The sequence below is a fragment of the Rhyacophila brunnea genome, unplaced genomic scaffold (assembly GCF_057557595.1).
Source record: "Rhyacophila brunnea isolate RB1 unplaced genomic scaffold, BYU_Rbru_1.0 scaffold_13, whole genome shotgun sequence".
Taxonomy (NCBI): domain Eukaryota; kingdom Metazoa; phylum Arthropoda; class Insecta; order Trichoptera; family Rhyacophilidae; genus Rhyacophila; species Rhyacophila brunnea.
Window position 1 is genome coordinate 7,289,542 of NW_028232785.1, and position 8,084 is coordinate 7,297,625.

Genomic DNA, 8,084 nt, shown 5'->3' on the forward strand with positions numbered 1-8,084 from the left:
AACTTATTGTGTTAGAATTTCAGTTAGCAGACGCTGATATGGTGTCTTTTGTATAACGTAAATATTTATGTATTATAACCTCGTCGTTTGTGAACGGTGGTGATTTTTCTATGGCGTCATGTCGCCATTTATGTATCATTGACTTTTAATTGCATTTATTTTAAATACAGTGAGGTTAAAATTATCACGGTGTTTCATTTAATTTAATTGTATCCCGTAATATTATGTTCTTTTATGTTCTTTTCTTTCATAGAAAAGGCTTTGGCGTCCAATAGAGTCAAGTTTTCAGTGCTCGCAATTAACCGCTGCAGCGGTATGGTAGACATTATCCATCGAATACCAATTGATTTAGATGGTCCTTTCCGTAACAGGATTGGAATTCATCAGAGAGATAGTGTGGAAACCCAGTACCCTGAGCTAGCGGTGCCTGTTCTCCACATAGCTTGGATAACAGTGTTGAATGGTGGTTAGATGTTATCATTTAACAACAGTTTACTGGTGGTGTTGGTTAGTTTTTTTTTAAATTCAATTATACCCTGCGAAAACCAAGCCATAATAAATAATAGTCAAAAAATACTCATCTGCTATAAAATATCTAAAATTACGCAATTAAATCATACATCACCTTGAATATTTTATAGATAGAAAATATTTATTATCTATTACCTAAAGTTTGTTTTAGGCTGGGCTTAATAATAAAACGAAGGTCAAAATTGAATTTTTATTGTATTTTCAAACCATGATCCTGGACACTCCTTAAACGTTGTAGATAATCTATTTATATAATTTTGAAGCCTTATTATCCTTTATACTTATTTTAAACATTTGATGACTGCATAAAGTATTTTTGTTACATAAAATAGTATTCTTTTAAACCTCTCGCTCTAATGTTTTAGAATATAGTTATATTTCGGTATATAACTGTGAAGTGGTGTTAAGATTTTTTACATTTATTAATTTTTAAACGCATTTATAAAACCATTAGTATAATTTATTACGAAATAATTTTTGTAAAATATTCACGATAAAAAATTAAATTGATAATCTCTGTGATCCCAAATTTGATTCAGAAAATCGGCAAGATTAACACATTCGAAGATGATTTTAAAGATATTTATTATAAGCTATGTCTTTGACCATTCAAGTGTGATAAAAATTTTATGAATAATGATTACTTTATAATAATTATTGACCTAAGAATAAGGTAGTGTTTTTTTGAAATACGCCATTTCTTTTGTCATTCCCCAGTGGTTAAGCTACAACATACGGCCGTAGCCATAAATTGACAAACTATAATTAAAGTAGGGAGTAAAATGATATTGACGCGCGTGTTTGAACATGTACCGTTTAAAAAAAAAATTAATTGGTCTAAGTACCCAAATTATAGACTTACCAACCCCACGAGATATTATATTCATGGAAAAAATAAATGGTAATTAGAACAGCCTGTTACTACATACTATTTGATTTATAAAGCCCCAAGGGAAGATCTAACAAAATATTTGTACCACCAAAAAAGTTTAATAAAAACTGATTTGCAGAATCAAATACTATTAATATCCTAAGAGATTTTGAAAAACGCACTAATTTCTCAATTAAACGACACTTTATTGGTATTTTAACATTTTTACTTCGATCGTTGCGCCACCAAATTATCTACCAACCTATTGAATTGAGACATTTCAAAATTGTCCTGAAGATTTTACAGGTACGTAACGTTTATATCCGATATTTCCTTACTGTATACGTTCGCCATATTTACTGTTCACGTCTAACAAAATGACATTTTCATCGCTTAAGACCTTCTAATCCTTTATTGACAGATAGAACTAATTATTTTAATTCAAATAACGAATGTACGCATTGCCGCACATTTTTTTCTGGTGAGAAAGCTATAATTTTGGTACAATTCACAATGCTAAAGAAGCTCGTAAACGAGCAACTTGTGACGACAATTGTGTTGCTGTTAAAAGTTCTCCAAAGTACGAAAATAGTAGTCTACGTTGCCGAAACTTTCCATCTATTGCCATTGCTTTCTGGCAGCATGGTTGGTCGATATATCGAATATCGAACTCAATCGAAAATAAGGCAATAATTGCTAGTTAAATCTATTTCATTCTCGCTCTGCTCCATGTGTGCGTCTCTGTTTGACCTCACCATCTTACGATGACAGCATTCATCATCAGCTGCGCATAACTACCAGTTTCCATTACCTCTACGAAGACTCAAGTACTTTTACCAGTAGTCCCCAATCTTAGGAGGACAGTGACTCTCACCACTTTGAATTTGCGTGGCGTGTGTAATTAAATAAATAAGTTTTATATACTTACATAATTAACCATAAAATTAGTTTTAATGAACAAGTTAATAAATAATAAACTTTACGAACTCTGTAAAATTTATTATACGAAATAATAAACTTGTAATCTGTGTAATAAATGAGTTTAATGAATAATAAATTTTATAAACTAAATAAATCTGTTTTTTATAAATTAATAAACTACCTATTCAAACTTTTAGTAAGGATGTTTCATGAAGAAGCTTCCATTATAAACGACCTTAAGGTTTATAAATAAATCAACTACAGAACTTTTATAGACATTTGATAAGAACCTTAAATATATAGAACCCCCTACGGGTATAATTATAAAACTGTTTGTGAATAAAGGAGATTACTACTGCACTACTACAACGTAATCCAAATACTCAATTTAGACCTCCTGATTCAGGGTTGGAGCTACCCAGAGCCCGGATAAAGTCACAGTGAAGAAATGCAAATCGTAAAACTGACAAATCAGCGAAATGTCAAACTGTCTGAGGTGAATGAAAATCCATTCCGAAGGGAAAACTATGGCGTCGTCTATGCATACTTCACAAGTATATTAAAATCCAAAACCATGACGCCAAGCCGTCTACAAGACCAGCGAGACAGACTGGCGACCGCCAGATGGCTCTGCTAGTCAAGATAATTAAATTTAATGTGGGTTAATATTTAATTTTAAAAATGACGACACGACGTTTATGTTAATTTTATTATTGATGGCTTCAAGGGTCACATTCACCTCACCTCACCTCGTAATAAAAACGTGTCCACAATTCGTTTTTATTAAAAATAAAAACTGATCCCAAATTTTGAACCCCTTATGGCTACCCCATACCATAATACAATAATTATCTGTCCTCTTCGGAAACCAAACATACAAGGACAATACAATTGTACTTATCAGAACATGATCAATATTCTGAAAGCAATCCTCGCCCAATCATGTTTTGGTGAGGTTGCTGCCTCGTCACCATTATACCTACTGCCCTGCTAAGTAAAAAGACAGTGTGTTTAGCTTTATTGAAATTAAAACCCAAGCTTTAAAGTATTTATCTTTTGTCGTACTTATATAACACCTTTGCGGTGGGCATTGCTTTCCGGACCCAAGTAAATTAATTTAATCTTTAGTTTCATTATTTGAATTTCTTGAAAATTCTGTTGGCTATCGCCTGTTACTGTGAATGCCAAGTTTATGCATGACGTGACAATGATCCATTGCTGGTGTTAAGTTCCACGTTGCTTTATCTTGTACCTACTAAGCTGAATAAGAACGACTGGGTGTCCATCAATGGCTTTAATAGAAGTTATATTATACCTACCTCATGTAGCCATACCTTCTTACAGTGCAGTAGGTGCTGGTTTATTGGACATTGGTCTGATTATTGTCAGATGTAATCAGTGCAGTTTATGAATACCTACTACATCAAAAATATTACCAAATTTATCAAATGATTGAGTACTGGTAAAATGGGTTGAAGTGGTGCCAACTTTTGACGTTTTTTTCAAACACCTCTGCATTATTCTAGAGCAATTCTAGATTCTAAATAGGTATATAATAAATGTGTCTTCGAACCTAATAGAACGAACCTAAAGACATTCTAATTCTCATTTTAATGGAAAGTAAATAAGTACATAATTCCAATACTGCGGAAAAGTTATGGTCGATTAAAAACTGGCCCACATCACCGGTATTTTGTGGTCACTTCACCACGTAAAATCGATCAGTTTTATAAAAATATAGGTAGGAAGCCTAAAAATTTAGAAAAAAAGCTTAACTTAATTTAGCATCTTACCTACTAAATATCCTTTCTGGAGTCAAATTTTGCATGGATCATGATTTTTAGTTAAAGAGTCAAATTTAGTGCCAAATTATCATTTAATTATAATAATTATTATTATTGTGGTTACAACGTCATGCACATTTATCATAGTATTTTCTCAGCACTGCACTAAAATACCTAGGTACACAAGCAATAACAAGTCGAGACGTCAATATTTAAAAATGGGCGAACGGATTTTTAATTTAAAATATCTGAGAGATGTTGAGAAATACTCCTGCCTGGATAATAATTATAGGCTGCCAGAATATTTCCGTAAAGATATTGCGGAAAAAGCTTCAAATAAAGTAGGAAAGACAATGGGTTTGACAGTTCGAGATTATTAGGTTTCAGTAGCCCCGTGTGCGAAGCAAGTCACTAACCAGTAAGTATATGAGTTCCATCACCAACCATTTCGACAGATTTTAGTTTCTGCGTGAGAGACGATGCCAGCGCGCCGCTCCATTGGCGAGCCAAAAGTCCGACGACAATAAATCGTCCGATTTGCTATGCCCTACTAGGTACTGATCAACGAACGCAATAGCAATAGCAGTGAAAACAACACAAGTTTTACGTTTTCTTTTATGAATTTCATAAATACAAATTAAAAAAATATTTATAAATCTCTCACTTCCTAATGTGTAAATTAATTAATAAAAATGTTTAAAACAATTACAGATTTTTTCGGTCAGAATGGTTGAGTAGGTACCTACCTATTTAGCATATCAAATTTACGTAGTGATCGACGGACGAAGTGAGTAAAATAATTCAAACATGTTTGAAATCCAAAGAACCTGTCTGCTGATAAAAAGTACGCAGATATGGGGTGCTCCACGCGAAAAAAAATCCGAAGATCGTCTGATTTGCGTGCCAGTGGAGCGCGTGCTTTATTATATACCTAGCTTTTTTTAGGTATACATATAGCTTTATTCCAAAAATAGCTGGGCTACACCTAGTAAATATTGGATGGCAGTGAAATAATATCGGTTACTTAAATAAACCAACTTATTAACAAACTAGGTACCTATGAACTGTGTTGGATCACCAAAGACGATTAATGTAATGTCATACATTATTGTCTATTATCACGGCGACCAATTAATATTAGTCTATGACGGCGGCCAAGTACTTGTTTGACAGTTTACTTACACGTGCTTAGCGTGACACGATTCTTTTTGAGAACGGACACTTTCAATGCGTAAAATGGACGTCAAACGCGAAGCAGTTGACTTCGAACCTGATGCAGACGAGCAACATTCTTTCGATATGTCTTTACATGGAAATAACCCACAGTCAATTAACACTTTCATCAAACAAGAGTATGTTGATGATCCCGACCACGTTGCTGAGGTTAGTTGTCAAATGTTATTCATTATAAAAACTCTTCATTCGATAATATTTGTATAAAAAAGTTATATTGTAATATTCTAAGACAGTTGATTCTCAGATGATGACACCAACGATAAACCTAAGTAAACAGGAAGCAAGTATCTTCTCGAAAGAAATATGTGGTCACTTGGGAATTTTTCAAAGGCTGTGGAAGGAAACTTTTAAAAACTTTACCGATTATAATTACTGTATATGAGTCGCCAGCAGTAGTAGTACCTACGCTCTATTGATTTAGATATGTTTTGAGCGGTTCGTTCTGAATTTAATCTATCAAAACGTTCTTGTGATTAAAGCTATAGAACAATGTAGTGCTTATTTTAATTTATTCGCATAATTGTCTAACGACCGGTTTCGTTCGCGTTGAGAACATTATTACCAAATTTACATAACATATTATTTTATTTTTAATTCTATTATTATAAGTACCTATGAATTATCACGTGACATTGTTAATTTGGGTAGATTATATTGTTTGCACTGTGCTTGTTATTATATTTTTAATGGGTAGGTACCCCTCGTGATTACTCTTGTAGAGTACCTATCTAATGGATGTTTGAAGAATAATCAATGCAATGAATGAATTTTATCAAACAACTAATCACACATCGATATAATGCCGAATCGCACTTGCACCGAGACCACTCTGGGTGGACCGAGCGTGAGAGTGTGGTAGGTCCGCTCGACTCGAGTTTGTATTCCTCGTCAGCACTCGCATCTGTTGCAGTTCTTTGTGCATAGCTGCAGAAGCGCTGGGCATATTAAAACCATAATGACGTATACAATTTGACAGCGCTAAAAATGTCATCATAATAAATTACAATACCAATAGAAGTCACACTGAGGTGTATTGTGTACTGGTAAATTACCTACCTATGAGATAATAGCAGACTAAACGTAGATATCCAATATGATGACATTTTATTATTCGCATACCTATTCGCTTCCCAAGCAATTTCTTCTTTGGCGATTATCCGATGTTGAGTTTTAGGAATGGTACCTAGTACGTCGCGACTGTAAGGTCAGTTTCAGATGGGACACCGGTGTTGCGCTCGCATATATTATTGGAGGCCTTTGTATTCGAATAAAGGGGCCTTTGTATTATGTTTATAAACGCCCCAGAGCTAATAAGTCAACGCGTGTCCGGTGCTCTTTTCCGTCGGCTGGTGCATTCTCAAGACGCCAATACACTTTTTTTATTACCGCAGGCAGTTTTATGTTCTAATTCATAACGCAAAATTATGCGTTGAATCTGGGGCACTCATTACATAATACAAAGGCCACTTTATTCGAATGCAAAGGCCTTCTATATTATATACGAGCGCGACACCGGTGTCCCGTCTGAAACGGGCCTAAGGCCATCCGCTCACGTGAATACTCAAAAAAGACGAGACTGAAACTCCAGTATCTAGTTAATGTATTTCAATGACGGCTCGCTGACGGCAAGATTGGAATCTCTCAGTTTCAAAACGTTCGCGACCAAAACCGAAGAGACGCGATATATTCTCAGTTTCCGGTCACCCATAAAACAGTGGTCCCAATATCAGTAGATTCGATGAAAAATCATATTTTCTTACCAAAATTGGAAGCACTGAACTGAAATGGACAAGAAACATCAAGCCATGACATTAAATGTTAAAGATAGGCGAACCTATTTTTAATTTAAATTATGCGACGGATGTTGAGTAATACTCCTGCCTGTATAATTACAGACTGCCAGAATATTCCCGTAAAGATATTACGGAAAATGCTTAGAATTAAGTAGGAAAGACAATGGGTTTGACAGTTTGAGGTTATGAGACTATTAGGTTTCAGTGCACCGTGTGCAAAGCATCGGTCACTGTGCAGTTTATGAGTTCCATCACCAACCAGTTCGTCAGATTGTAGTTTTTGCATGAGCGGATGGCCAAAGATTGCAATAAATATCGGACAACGGCTTCCTCAAACGGTCGGTGATGCTGTAACTTAGTGACCTCGTGGCTCCAGGAACAGTTAACTATTAATTATTATACACATTCAAAAAATAATTATGTCACCTCGCTTTCCGATGTGAAAATGCATAGTACAACGAATATATCTTGTCAGTCTAGCGTCACCTATTTAATCTCAAAAAACCCTCCAAATGAATTGTCCACTACAAAATCGAATACTTATTTTCAGGGAGTAGATTTAAACGCAGAGAATGTTGAAGACACAATAAACCAAACCGTTCACGAGGATCCTCTACCCAGTTACTGTTCTTCAAAATACAAACCAGCAAATCAGGTATGTCCACCACAAAACTCTATGAAAATTCAACAATGCCTACTTACTGTCATTGTGATAATTAGTGATATTTTTTGACGTGTTAAAATATTATTATGTTGAAATCATTGATTATAATGTTATCAAGGAACCAATAATTTGTAAGGTTTATATAAAATGAGTGAGAGATGAAACATATTATTTAAGTTCCATGCTTAGTCTATAGATACATCTAGACGCCACCCATTCCATTGCTAAATGAAGCTGCGTGCCATGCGTTTGGTTTGTGGGCGAGCGAACGCATTCGTATGCAA